Consider the following 11,959-nt stretch of genomic DNA (forward strand, 5'->3'; position numbering starts at 1 on the left):
ATAAGGCTTTCCCTCAAAAGCAGTTTTCCAAAGAACGGTGTATTTTGTTTGTGTAAATATATGTATTTTCTCATAATAATAATAGCTAATATTTTATTGAACACTTACTATCTGCCATACATTAAGTGTTTTATATACTAATATATTTTATTCTCTTGTCCACATATTAAAGAGAAAACGAAGACATTATTTCCTGTGTAAACTTTAGTTCCTCTGCTATAAATCAGGAATTATCTCACTTGAGCTTTCATCAGTTTGTAAGAAAGATTAGATCTACAGCTTCTGGTCTCTGCCATTGTTCTTCATCTCTGAGTATAAAAAACCAAAACTCACTTATTTTCTCTCAAAGAAGTTATCATATATTTAGCTTATTAATTGGATGTGAAAATACAAAAATCAGAGTTTTCATATATAAAAACTAAATGCCAATTAATATATGTAATAAGAAAAGAACAACTTGTAAGTTAAAGACATATTTCTTAGTCCTATATGACTTCAGGCAAATTGTTACTATAAATAAAATCTCTGCTTTGAACAGAACAGAAGGAGGATTTTTGAACATAGATCATGAGTAAAATACATAATTTTTGGAATTCTTGGACTATAAGCAAAACAGTGGCCTTCCCTTAAAGAATTAGCCTTCAAAATAGAAGGATAAAAAACAGAATGCATGCATTTTATCTACTCTCATTTCTCACTGCAAACTTTTGTATGTGACCTTTAGCAGTGGTTCAAGTACATCTGTGTTTATATCTGTGTGTACAGAAATATGGAGAAACAGATGGACAGTAAGAATATCAAGCCCTTGGAGAGATATCTGGCTATTTGTAACTGGAAGTCAGATCATTTTTTTTTTAATTCAGAGAAATATTCAGGGTAATCCTAAATCCATAATATTATTAGTTTGAACTTGTGATATGCCCTTCAAAAATACCATGTTATTAGAGTGGTTAGTGCTGCTGACTTAATTCATCAAAGTAAAGTTGGTTAAGTATCTTAGTCAGGTTCTCAAGTTACAAACATGCAAGAGCATATCCTATTTGTCCTTGTATCTCCTGTAACTCATAAAATAACACCATGATTTAATGGGAGAATCGCAAAACTGGAAAATGGAATACCTGAGTTCTACTTGTTGGTTTTCCAACTGACTGGCTGGTCTCTGAGTTCCTACTCTATGAGCTCCTGAAAGCTGAGGACTGTATCTTGACACATAGCGAGGACCCAGTAACTATTTGTAAGTAAATAAGAGAACAATGTATGATTCTAGTTGATAATCACAAATACTTCTCTACATTGGAGTCAGAGGTGATTTACCATTTATATTCTAATACTCATAAATGATAGTATGAAATTTCAGTATGGAATTTGTAATAGGCATTTAGAATGTATTTTGGAATTTTGGAAAGAACTCAACTGGCCACTTGCAGATAAATGGCCCTATTTATAAATAGGAATGAAAACTAATATTTTCTCATTAAACTCATCCTCTCCCCTACCAGGAAGCCTGAAGGGAGATTTATGACCTCCATTTTCTAAAAGTAAAGAAACCAAAAGTCAGAGAAGTTAAGCAATTTTCTCAAGTTCACACTGCTAGCAAGTGAATAAGCCAGAATTTAACCCCATACTGACAGATTCCGTAGAGACAAATTTCTTTCTGTTACATCTTGCCACCTCAGTATTTTCATATTAATATATATACTACAGTAACACAGCTCCTTGGGAGCAGGGAATGAATTCTGTCCATCATTGTATTACCAGTGCCAATATCATCAAGAACAAAAACATACTGAAGGATGGAATTTGTGTTCAACAACACAGTTTCCCAACCCTCATTAGAAATGTGCCCCAAACAATGTTTGCTCCTCGGGGCAGTTGAACAGGGCTCCATCCATGAACAGCTTCGTCTGTTAGCCCAGTTTGTCTACAAATATTATCATTTTCTCTGTGTGCCACACTGTGAGAAAGGTTGGGAAGCATTATATAACTTGTCCATGTGAGCAAGGGCAAATTATGTGCTCCTTGCAGTAAGAGTGCTTTTTAGGCTGGGAAGAAAGCAAATCTCAAAGTTTGAAAGTCGCAGCCTGGCCACAGTTGGAATGGAATCCAAGAAAACCAATGAACACCGTGATAATGAGCTGCCTGAATCAGGAAGACAGAGAGAGTTCCTTGGCAAGAGAGAGAGAAGAAACTCCATTCCAATCCAAAGAAGAAAGAAATAACATATTGAATCATTTGTCAGAGCTATGGAAGAGACTGAGAAAGAGCTAGGGTTGGGTGGTGGGGGTGGGTAATGTGAGCTTCCTAGGACTAGGACTCAAATCATTTTTGCCTGAGTAATATAGATGTATCTTAAAATTAAATCCCCTTATATCTTTCTTTATAATGACAGTAGTTGCCATTTATTGTGTATATATTACATGCCAGGCATTTTACATACATACAAAATCTCATTTTCTTAATATAACACATTTCTCCAAAGTGTATATTATTGTCCCCACTTACACATCAGGAATCTGAATCTCAGAGCGGGTAGATAACTTGCTCAATGTTATACACCTGGTAAGGAAGGCATAGCCAAGAATCAAGCCCAGGCTGTCTGACTTTAAAGTACACATTCTTCCCACCATGCCTTGATGTCTGATCTCACCTTAGTTCCATTTTAGCAGATAGTCCCCTTTATCTTTCTTAACAAACATCTTCCAATGAGAAAAAGTGGGGCAAATACTTACCTAACTCCCAAAGCCCTATTAATGGTAGCAACATGCTTTGAAAATGCCATTGCAGCCTCTTGGATGCCAGGGGCTTCACTGGGGCTCTGAGGCCCTGGGGTGAGGGCTCTACAGCTTCTACGTCCTACAACAGCCAATAGTAAGGATTTCAAGAAGATCAGGGAGGCTCTCTCTTGGGAGGAGCCTTCAGAACCCTGGTCTGATGGGGTTGTAGGAAGACCCTTCACAACAGAACTGTCTTTTATAGAAGCTCCTGGTTGGCAAAGAGAGAGAAATAGGCCTTAAGCTACCAGAAAAATTTCAACAATTTTTATAAAACATGCTGAGCAGAAAAATGAGATAAGAGAAACCCTGTTTGTTTGGAAGAAACATGAATGGTCTCAGAAGGATTTCAAAGACAGAAATTGAGTCTCTGATGGAAGGCTGGAGAAAAAGAAACTAAAATTTTTCAAATAAATATTGATGAACAATCGAAAGCACCTACCACTGCCTAGACCACTAGGCCACCAACTTCTTACAAAACTCAGGAAGCCACCCAGAGAAAATGTTACTTAATACGGCAGAAGCAGACAGCAGCTTTTTTTATTTTTCCTTTTTGTAGCACTAAGGCAAACCACATCAGGAGCTCATGTGGAGAGTCAGATCGAGCAGTATACAGCTTATTATGTGTATTGGAGAAAGGCAGAGTACTGATTCTAGAAGGCAGAGGATAGAAAAACTTAAAGACTGATAGTTAAGAGTATTCAGCTTTCTTGTCAGTTTTAGTCTTGCTTCCATGTTTGTGTTGAAGCAACCTCTTTCCAACCTCTATCTCTCATCTTCTTTGCTCTTCCCCTACTTTACTACCTTCCCAAACCCAAATGAATCAGTCATCTTTCACTATGTAACAAAGCACTCTAAATCTTAATGGCTTAACAACAGCCATTTATTTCACTCTCAGTTCTGTGAATTAGTCAGCAATTTTAGCTGGGCTCAGTTATGTTGTCTTTCTGTTCTTGCCTCAGCTCATTCATGCTGCTTCTTAGCTAGGCGGCTTTGTTTCTGGGGTTAAGTGGCTGTCTAACAGAGACTATGGGGACAACTGAACCATCATCTTCCCATAGGCAAGCCTAGACTTGTTCTTAGGGAGCTCAACATGGTTCTGAGAGAGCGGAAGTGTACAAGAGGCTTAAGCTCAAAGCTGCCAAGAGTTCATGTCCCTCACATTTTCTTGGCTAAACAAGTCACAAGTTCAGCCATATATAAGGGACAGAGAAATAGGCACCATCTCTTCCTGGATCTGCAAAGTTAAATTGCAAAGGGTCATGGATTTGGAAAGGGAAATAATTATGACCCTTTCCACAAAACATCTAACACGTCTGGAGTTTAGGGGAAAGGGCCACCATTCCTGTTTCTTTCTTTGCACCTTACCTCGCTTCCTGTTCCTCCTTTCTACTGAACTACTCCCCAAATCTCTAAAAGTTTTTACTTCTTGGCTCTTCCAGACTCTTCTGGGGTGATTTGGTCAACAAAGTTTTAAACAGCTACTTCTCTCTGCTTAGCCTTTTTAAAAATGTCAAATATCTTGCTGAGATAAGACAAGTATAACATTGGGGAAATAACAGACTTCCTGAGCCTAAGGAATCCAGTTTGTATTTTTTTCTAAATTAACAATACAGTTTTCATATACTCCAAAACCCAAACTGCTCTCATATTCTTGGCATACTATTTGCTCTCAATAGCTTCAAGCTTACTTTTATATCCTTTGTAATCCTACTGGAAATCATTAAACAGTGAGTCATGGAAGCTCTCTGATGGTCTCCAATAATTATTTTACCATCCACTTGAGAAATTTTTCAAGTTCTATTTAACAAGTTTACTGAGATTTTTTTCTTGGGAGGGTCCCAATTTTTTGCTTTTCTCCAGGAGGAGCCTCAGAGCCAGTGAGTTTCTGGCACTCAAAGCTCTCCAGGGCCCAGCTGCTAGAGTCTGATAAATCAAGGTGACTGCTGAAAATAGCACTCATTGCTGCTGCCCTTTCTTACGTCCTGAAATTTGTTCTGAGATATTGCTAACCTCTCCTTTTTCATATCTCCTGCTTGCAGAGCTTCAAGAAAGAAGATCATCCTTAGCTCAAAGCTGAGGTTTGTGCTAGGGAATTGAGCTGCTTAAATCTAGGTCGCTGTATATATTTGAGTGCTAATAGACACTGGAAATGCACCAGCAGCAAGTTGTAATTCAACTATTAGTAGAAATTATTTGAAAAGTCTCATCAGATTCCTTTACAAGTTCTCAGTGTACCTTTATCTCTTTTACCAAGTGTTATCATCTTCCTTTAGGTCCCAAGAAAAAAGACGGCCTTACTCTTTTTCATGAGCAGATCTACCCCGCTGAGTCTTTACCTCACCCTATCTACTATGCAAATGTCATATCATTAATATTCTCTCTCTTCATTTCAATCTTTCCTCCCTTGGATTTATGCACTCAGCCTACAGACATGATCAAAAGATCCTATTTCTAAAATAGACTTTCTTGCAATCTACCTGTTGACCTTTTCTGGATGCTTATCTACCCTTCATACCTCCACTTCTTCACCTCCTATCCATAAACCAACCCTCTGCAATTTGTCTTCAGTCCCCATCACTCTACTGAGTCAGCCCCTTTTCTACTTGTTCTCTCAGCAGCATTTTTCACTTTTGATAACTGCCTCCTTCCTAAATCTCTTTCTTTGACATCTGAGACAGTACCTTCTTCTAATTCTTCTTTTACTTCTCAGACTTCTCTCTCCCAGTTCCTTCCGGAGATTCCCACTTCATCTTTAAATGTTGGCCATCTTTTCTCATCTAAACTCTCTCTGGGCAAGATTCCCTTTCCCTGCCCATCTTCCTGGACATTTAATATTAGATGTCTCACAGGCTTTTAAACGCAGTACTTTCCTAGCCAAATGCATTTTCTTTCTTCTTAAAGCTTTCTTATCCAACTATCTCCTCTTTCTGCATTCTTCATTTTCATTATAAATATCATTGATTATCTCCCCAATACTTATTGTCCTTTTATAGTGACAAAAGTTTTATTTGGGCACATGGTTATTCAGCTAAAGACTACATTTCCTAGCCTCTTTTGTGGCTAGTAGAAGTCATGTCACCAGGACATGACAAATGGAATGTGAGCGTAAGTAGTGCAACCTTCTGGTCTTGCCCTTACTGGCCAGTGTGGATTCTGTTGTCTCTAGCTAAAAACACTAAGCAATATAATAATTGGTAGCAAAGATAAAGTTTGTGCGTTTAGAATTTTCAGTCATCCAGCACATCCCAAATGTCTTTATTCTAATTCTAGGGGTCCCACTCTTCTTCATTAATGCTCTAATCTTTACTTGAGAGAGATGGCAAGACAGCACATTCAAACTATATTATAATTCAACAACAGGATTAGACTCTGGATATGATTTTCAGCTACATAAATCCTTTGCTATGAAATAAAAAAAAAAACTCTTCATGACAACCTTAGAAATTTCTTTGTCTTCTGATCATTCATTGAGCTGACAATTTAAAACTTGGGCCTGTTATTTTCCTTCCTTAACATCTCCAGGGTGCTTTGCAGCAGTAAGTCAAGCCCACAGGTCTTATAATCTTCATGTGGCCTCTATAATGAAGTCTTGCAATAGCCATTCTCTCCCAAAGACTTGCATAGGTAACCATTTAATGAACTCCTCCATCACAGATTACAAAAACTACCAATCTCTCATCTTTGATAATAACTAGATTCTTATTGCCTTCAAATTCTAACTCAGTAATATACCCAATCTTTGATTCTCATTTCCTTGGGGATCTGATTAAAATGGATGTGTTTGATATGTAGGAATTGTGCACATGCATGTTTTACATCAAAGGATTAGACTAAGGCAAAGAGTATTAGTTCCCTATCCCTATATCAAATTCTCCCCTTTCTCCTTAGTAACAGAGCTTTGGTTTTATTTGGGATAGTGAGACTGTCAGCTAAAAAGTCACATTTTCCAGGATCTCTAGCAGCTGGATATGGTTACGTGTTTAAATTCTGGCCAATGAGACATAAGTAAGAATTGTTTGGGTTTTCTGGGAATTCTGCTTTAAGGGCACCATCTTAGGAGGGTAGAATTCTTTTTGCCCTTCTGTTTTTCTTCTTTTTTCTATCCTGCATGTCAGATATAATGCCTCAGCCCTCAGCAACCATCTTGGATTATGAGGTGAGCTTGAGAATAAAAATCATGAACTAGAAGAGTGAGAAAGAAAGATAAGTGTCTGTGTTTCTGATGCCTGTGGAGTCTAGTGCCTACTTCCAGATTTTATTTACATGACAGAGAAATAAAATCCTCACTTATTTAATCTTCTATTATTTGGGGTCTTACCATTACATGAAGCCTAAACTAATTCAAGCTGATATAGTCAATAGATGTCTGAAGGACAAAAAAAAAGTTAAGCTTTGGTAATAAAAGAATGCAGGACTAACAGCAGTTATTCCACCTCAAAAATGTCCTTTATCTAAAAAATGACTTTTAGACTTCCAATCAAGATGTCATAGAAGGTAGATGCTGTGCTCACCTCCTCTCACAGCCACATCAAAATAACAACAAAACTACAGAACAACTACCATTGAGAGTTTCCTGAGGTCTGGCTAAACAGAAGTCCTACAACTAGGGACATACATAAGAAGCCACCTTGAGACTGATAGGAGGGGTGGAGAGGCAAAACTGGTCCCACAACTAACTGCATGTGGTGCTTGAGAATTGGGAGGGATATCTTGGCTACAGAGGTACTCCTGGAGGAGCAAGGTGTCCCAGATCCACACTAGGCTACTCGGACCAGGGTTCCAATGCCATTAAGAGAAGTCCCCACAACCTCTGGCTGTGAAAACCAGCAGAGATCGTGGCTGAGTGAGAGAGAGGGCTGCAGGCATCACAGACATTCCTCTTAAAGGGCCCAAGCATGGACTTACTCAATGATGGACTCACTTGCTCTGAGCTCCAGCACTGGAGAAGCTGTTCGAGGAGTGCCAAGGACATGTGTGAAAGAACTAAGTTGTCTGCCTTTGGGGTGAGGGTTTGAGAGGTGGCTTCTCCCAGATTCTCCCAGAAGCGCTGGCAGAATCTATTGTTCCTTTGTTGAACTCTCCCCACTTCTGAGATATGGAGGGAGATGTCTGCCATATCTGAGTCTCCATCAGCCAGGCCAACATAGTTCACCCAGGTGATTCCCCTCTTAACTTGTGGGCCCACTCAAGCTGCCTCTAGTGGTTTTTTCCATACAAAGGGCCTGTCTTGGCTCATGCTTCAGCCTTTCCTAAAATCTCTCAAATGTTCACAAACCCCAAACAAGCAGCATCTGGCCTCAGCGTACCCTTTACGTTTTGCTGAGCAGCCCCAAGCCCAGCACTAGCAGCAGCTGGCCTCAAGTTTGGGCTTGGCCTCTCAAGGCACCTCTAAGCCCAACATGTGTGGCAGTTATCTGCAGATTGCTCAGTGATTCTTGCCAGGTAGCCCAGGCAGTACATAGGCTGCAGCTAAACTTGACCTGCAGCTGGGACCATCCCAGAAGGCCTTTGGGCCAGTGCACCTAGTGGCCAGCTTTGCTCAGAACTGGAGCACCACTCAGGGCTGCATCTGAAGAGGACATACCCGAAGGGCAGACTAGACAGGTACCAGAGCCCTGCTAAAGTGAATCCTGCTCCATAAGGTCAGCCCCTCACTGGCCAGTTCTCACAAATAATCAGCCTAAGTCAATCCCTCCCATCGATGTGCAAACAGCAACCAAGGATCAGCTATAACAAGAGGGCACGCACAACCTATACAAAGGACACACCTTGAGCACCTGGTTCAGGTGACTAGGGAAGACTGTGCCACTGGGCCCCACAAGACACCTACCACATAAGGCCACTCTACTGAGACAGGAGACTTAAGAGCCCTACCTAATACATAGAAACAAATACAGGAAGGCAGCCAAAATGGGAAGGCAAAGAAACAAGTCCCAAATGAAATAACAGAACAAAGCTCCAGAAAAAGAACTAAACAAAATGTAGACAAGGAATCTACCAGATGCATAATTCAATACACTGGTTATAAGGATACTCAATGAATTTAGGGGAAAGGTAGATGAACTCATTGAGAACTTTAACAAAGAGATAGAAAACATAAAAAGAACTAGTCAGAAATAAATAATACATAACTGAAATGAAGAATATAATAACTGAAGAGTATTATAACTGAAACTTGAAGTGGCATAGATCATAAATAAAAGGCAAATACATGATAGTCTAGTCTGACTCCTTATTTTACAAATTAGGAATCTGAGACTGCCCATAGTAATAGCTCTTCCAATGCAGCATTAGCTGTTCCATTTGTTCTGCTAAGCTGAGGACAATATGATATGTAGGCTAAAAAATCTCAAATAAATATTTAGGGTCTCCTCACTAGTGGACACCATTGCTTTTGTCAAATTGTAAAAACAAGTGATCACCTGTTCCCTTGTCCTCCTCTAACTGCTTCCACAGAAGACCCAACTGCCCACAACCTGTGCATGATGTCATGATTATGACAGTGAAGCAGTTGAGGATAACCAGACATGAAATGCTTCTAAAAGAATCTATAACGGAGTGGGTTTGTTTTTTTTTTGTTGTTGTTGTTGTTGTTGTTGTTGTTGTTGTTTGCATGTTTGTATGCTACCCACTCCCTAAAATATCCCAGATATGAGAATGAAGGAAGAAGCCCAAGCCTCCCACAGAAGGCAGTCAATAAAGTAAGACTTCCTTTCCCTTTCTTTCCTTTGGGGTGGAAGGAAATTTTGAACTCCAGGGAGAAGTTGGTCTCTGCCTTCAATTACCAGGGTGTTTCACAGTCTCAGCCTTGCAATTTAGGAGTCTGTTCTGTTTCATGTTTGTCAAGCCCTAAGAAATGACTTTGAATATAATTGAATAATGTTGCACAATGTAATTTCCCTCAACCTCATATAGAAGAGCTACAATCTCTGAATCCAAGAGGTAAATGAGAACAGCAATGTGCCTCTGCTGCATACCCAACATTTCATTAGAATCTGCATTCACTTCCACTCCACCCAGAATGGACAGAAGCTGTATTTAAAGGCTGAGTGATTGTGTTGGAAGAACAAAGTGCTTTAAGGCATGGTGCTTGAATAAAACACTGTACAAACTCAAGTTCAGAGTCATTACCTCTGTTGGGTCCTGTTCCTCTGCTAAAAACTTGTCAAAGGCATTTATGCCATTTGAGTCATGAACCTACTCCTGTGTACCAATTCATTTCACTGAATGAGTCCTAATCACTCATATTTCGAAGGGTGTAGTCAAGTCTTTAGATCTGACTAATGAATCTTTCCAAATCATGCACACCATTTACTGTAAGCCATGCTAGACCAACACAGTTAAATTACATGTCATTTAATCTCCCCCAAAAAGCAGGGAACTTGAATAGGAAAGCAGCTCTGAAGCAATTACTTAAAGGTTTATCTTGTAATTTTGGTATTTAGTTAACATTCAGGAAAAAGAATAGCCATGCAAGTCATTCAAAACTGCCCAGTAGGTTGGAAACTGGTAGGTGTGAACACAAAGTATATGATTTTCACAACTCTAACTGAAATAATGCACATTTTTGCAACATTGTGACCACTGTGCACAAATAAAATACCTAATCTAATGGCTTCTCAGCTACCAAGAATATAGGCAAAACTCTGCCCTCATTCTGAAAATAATCCTCAAAGGGTATGCTATGTGAAATTCATCTTCATGTAAGTGCAAAGCCATGAATCAGGCACTGTGGGGCACACAAAGTTGGATTCACCATGATCTCTTCCCTTCCCTCTAAGAATCCACATCCTAGTGAAAGAGGGACATTATACAAAGCATAATGAAGTAAGTGCCTTCTAGAGAAACTAGTTATTTCCATAGAAGGTGGGAGGTAGGAGACCTTGAATCTGATAAGCAGATCAAGGAAGGTAACAGAGAGAAAGTGGACCAAAAAGATGAGGGGGATTTTGTTTTGAGGAGAATGAGAATGGTGGCATTGCAGGAAAATGAATTAACAATAACAATGGCATGGAGGCATGAAACCCTTACAAATGTAGAAATTATATAATTATATCAACTCTCAAATCCCACTTACATGCCCTGCCTACACTATGTTCCGAGCACAGAGTCTTGAGAATAAAGAAGCATAATACTACCTATCCTGTAATCTAAAGGTACGTGACTATCTTCGAGCACCTTTTACCACACTCATAGTCGGAAAAAACTAAACAGTATTTTTTTATGACAAACCCAAACCATAGTAATAGCCCCTAACTGACCTCTGGGCCATTGGTTCTCAGTTTCTGATCCATTCTGCACACTGAGGCCTTATTAACCTTCCTAAAATATGCACTTCTTTGGGTAAGAAGTCAGGGATCAGAAGAACATGATATTCTTCTAGAACAGCCTAATGTTCATGAAATAAAACCTAAACTCAGCCTGGCTCTGAAATCTCTCTTTAATCTGGTTTTGATTGCTCATTCTGTCTCAATCTTCTGCTGCTTCCTATCATTTGAACCATGATGGCATCTTATCACTAGAAAATGCATAGAACCCAGGGATTTAAAAAAACTAAAAGAAAATTCTGCTAGGATTGATCCATGAAAGACAAGGAAGGGAGCGATATGATTCTGGATGGTTTGTCAGAGAGAGGGAAAGGGAGAGTGAGAGAGGGGTGGGAAGTAGGGGTGACGGGGGGTGGGGGACTTGCTAGGAAAGAGCTTCTGATGAGAAAATAATTTTGTTTTATCTGAGTGAAAAGTGCATTTCAAATTTTAACCGTAAAAATAAAATAAAATTTTAATAAGATGTTAACTCATATATATTTGGTCTAGTGAAACTCCTCCATGATTATTTAAAATGATCACTTACTTACTAGTTCAGCAAATATTGACTGAGCACCCACACTGTGCTAGGCACTGTTTTAAGTCCTTCGGAATACAGTGGTAAAGATGAGAGAAGGGGCCCTAAAGAATTTAGTAAAGACTAAAATGGTAATACTAAAATGAAATGGTAAGGCTAGATCTTTCTATGATGTGCACTCACACACTCACACTCCATTCATCAGAGCAATGACTGGGGATTTTGAGGTAACTAGATAAAGCAATAAAAGACAAATATTCCTCGATTTCACTGGCAGATAGCCAGCCCATCTACGTTTTGCTTACCCTTCGGAAGCCAATGTTAATTCAAATGGGGATGAC

Source organism: Pteropus alecto, unplaced genomic scaffold, assembly GCF_000325575.1.
Source record: "Pteropus alecto unplaced genomic scaffold, ASM32557v1 scaffold7, whole genome shotgun sequence".
Taxonomy (NCBI): domain Eukaryota; kingdom Metazoa; phylum Chordata; class Mammalia; order Chiroptera; family Pteropodidae; genus Pteropus; species Pteropus alecto.